Here is a 3447-nt window from a genome sequence, read left to right as displayed (position 1 = left end):
GCGTCGACTTTACTAAGATGCTGTTCATCCAACGTTCCAGAATGTGGCAGCAAATCCCTTTATAAAAACGAAAATGAAGCTTTCAAATTGTTACAAACTCAGCCGTGAGATCTAAACAACAAAATTACAGCCCAAGGACCATACAGAATCACTAATATTTCACCTCGCTCAGTCAGATCTGTAGTTAATGTGAGAGTAGTATAAGACTGTAATTTACATAATTTATTTTTTCTACACACTTGGGAGCTATATGGATGCACTGAATCTGCGCCTCAGCCATTTGCAGTTCCTAGGTTTGGTTCTGTTGGATACTCAAAGCATGCCGCATGTCCGCTTAGTGTTTATTCTCGTGAAACCAGGTGCCTGAATAAATTTACATGTCAATCTGCTGCTCCTCTGCTAATACTCTGATTTTTCATAGGTTGGTGCCGACACGTGCGTTGATCTGAAGAGCAGCTACATTCTGAGGTTTATTTTTTCAGTAGTGTCTGGCTGCAGCTCTAAACCTCCCATGGGTAAGCGGTCCTCTCCATTCTTTCCAAATCCATGAGGCCCTTCTATTGGTTTTTGTAGGAAGTGAATCTCAGGCCAAAAAAAAGAGCACACTGAATCCTGATTTGATACCCAAAACTCCAATGGAGTTGGACCAAAGGACCAAAGAGCAGCCAACAAATATATTACTTAACTACCGAGAGGACTGAGCACGCCACTGACTCCAAACATATACTCCAATGTGTGTTTTCAGTGACATGACATGAACCTAAATCAGTCATCAGTAAGATACACAGTGGTTTCAAAAAGTATTCTGACACCTTCACTTTTTGAACACTCAAGTTTCCGGGGGGGGGGGGGGACTGACATGCGAGAACCCAAGTGCACGACTCACAGACAGGGAGGTAACCCCAACACTCGGTTTAATAACCAATGACAGGCAGGGGTCAGAACACAATGAATCAGTCCGACAGGGAACCAGATACACAAGGGCAGGCAGACAAGCAAAAACAGATCCGAAGCACAATTTCTAGTTGCTGGATTTTCAGCTCGAACAGATCTGATGAGGGCGGGGAAGAGAAACAAGATCCAGAAAACGTGCTGAGACTCCACAACCGGGTAGACAGGCAGAAAGAGTACTAGAGAAGGCCGGATTACTTGTCGGTACACACAAGACCTTCTGGCAAAAGAACAGGGACACCAGGAGTAGAGTTGGAGCTAATCGTGGAATGGGGAGCAGGTACTGACAAGACGGGTGAGAACTTCAAAAAACAGGAAAGACAACGGGTCTCATTCGTACGTACAAATTTGTTCTTACACACCATGTAATAGTCTTGGAGAACATTGTAGAACGTGGCCAACCCCTGAATTTAGACAGCAATTGGTTAACACTGGTGTCGTTACAAGCCTGGGTGATTGGAATTACAAATAACCACCAAGCTTTGCCGCTGGCTGTCAGACAATGTGAAGAGCTAAAAATTCCATGGTGTGTAGGAAAGATTGACGATGAATGAGGCCCAATGAGGAGCTAACTGACTGCTGAAAACAAGGGAGGCGACTGATAAAACGATTGACTGGACTGAACAGGGAGACATGATAACTTTGTGCTGTAGGATTTTGAATGGATAAAATTGCCATTTCCGCTCATCAATGTACACTCAATCCATAAAATAGAGTGAAAACATGTTTAGAAATGTGCAAATTTATTATCAAAAGCTGAAGTCTCATTTACGCAAGTATTCAGACCCCTTAATTCAGTACTTTGTAGAAGCCCCTTTGGCAGCAATTACAGCTTCGAGTCCTCTTGGTTCTCTACAATTTTGCACACCTGGATTTGGGCAGTTTCCCAAGCTCCGTCAGATTGGATGGGAAGCAACTGCAATCTTAAAGTCTCGCCACAGATGTTCCATGGGGTTTAAATCTGGGCTTTGCCTGGACCACGCAAGAACAAGAGACTTGTCCCACAGCCACTCCAGCCTTGTCTTGGATGTATGCTGCAGATTGTGCTGCAAGGTGAACCGTCGCCAAGGTCTGACGTCACATTCACTCTGGTGCAGGGTTTCTTCAAGGACCTCTGCATTTTGTTGCATTCATCCTTCCCTCAATTCTGTCTCCCTGTCTCTACCACTGAGAAGCACCCCCCCATAGCATGATGCACCACCACCATGCTTCACCGTGGGGATGAAGTGATGAGCAGTGCCGGGTGTTTGCCAGACATACTGCTTGAAGTTCTGCCCAAAAAGTTTCATTTTTGTCTCATCAGACCAGAGAATCTTTTCCCCCTCACGCTCTGAGTCCTATAAATGCCATTTGGCAAACTCAAAGTGGGATGTCATATGCCTTTCACTCAAGAGTGGCTTCCGTCCAACCACTCTACCAGAAAGGCCTGATTGATGGAGTGCTTCTGAGGTAGTCATCCTTCCTGTAGGTTCTCCCATCTGCAGCATCACATTAGGAGTGAAGGTTTGTAGTCTCAGAAATTTTCTCTTCGGGAAATAATTTAATTATTGTCAGAAGTGCATGCCAAACATTGCTACATTATTTTGAAATGGCGACGCTTGCAGTTTACAGACAGGAAAGTTATCTTTGTTTTTATATCATTTAATAATGGCACAACCTTGTCAGTCTATGTATAATACAGTTATACGTGCTTGAATAAAAGATACCCAGACAATTTTGTCCTATGAGGACTTTGAACTTGACAACACCGCTGGCCCCTTGATCGCCCCAGACCCTCTTCCGGCTAAGAGACCTCATCTACACATTAAGGAGGACGAGGAGCTCGAGGAGGGCAGTATAACAGTTACCATATGAATGACCGACAGGTTGTGACACTGGTTACTGCACTGGTAACATGACAGAGTTGTGTTGCTGTTGTGTCGGCACTTTCCCCACCACCACCACAAGAAATTTCATCTGAACCTGAGTTTAAGCTGTTGATGGTTGTTGTATCTGATGGTACAGGTATTCTACTTGCTTAAATGCACCAGCAGTGGAAAGTGTCTGAGGGACATTTGTATTCATGTAAAAATAAATATTTTCAGTATAAATACCGTGTTTGTTGAACTCTTGTTACAGCCTCGTCTGGATATATTTAGAGAAGCCTAAAGTTAAAGTCTGTCACATCCACTCATGAGACACCATGTAGACATGCAATGAAATGTGTATGTGCCCTAGTGTTGTCACGATACCAAATGTTGACTTTGATACCAATACCAAGTTTAGCGTCACTCGATAGCGAAACAATATTGAAACTGAAATGATACTGACTCGATACCTAACAGATCAGAAACAGAATGTCCACAAAGGTTGATCACATTTTCAAATTCACAGTTTATTAACAACTTCATAACACTGTGAGATTGCTGGAAAAGTCCCAAAACAAACTTGTTTTTCACTGGATCTACAAGTCAGAAAAACGTTGATTTAGTGTCAAAATGTTCAGAACATGTTCAA

This window comes from Lampris incognitus, chromosome 19 (assembly GCF_029633865.1).
Source record: "Lampris incognitus isolate fLamInc1 chromosome 19, fLamInc1.hap2, whole genome shotgun sequence".
Taxonomy (NCBI): domain Eukaryota; kingdom Metazoa; phylum Chordata; class Actinopteri; order Lampriformes; family Lampridae; genus Lampris; species Lampris incognitus.
Note: the sequence above shows the minus strand (reverse complement) of the source record.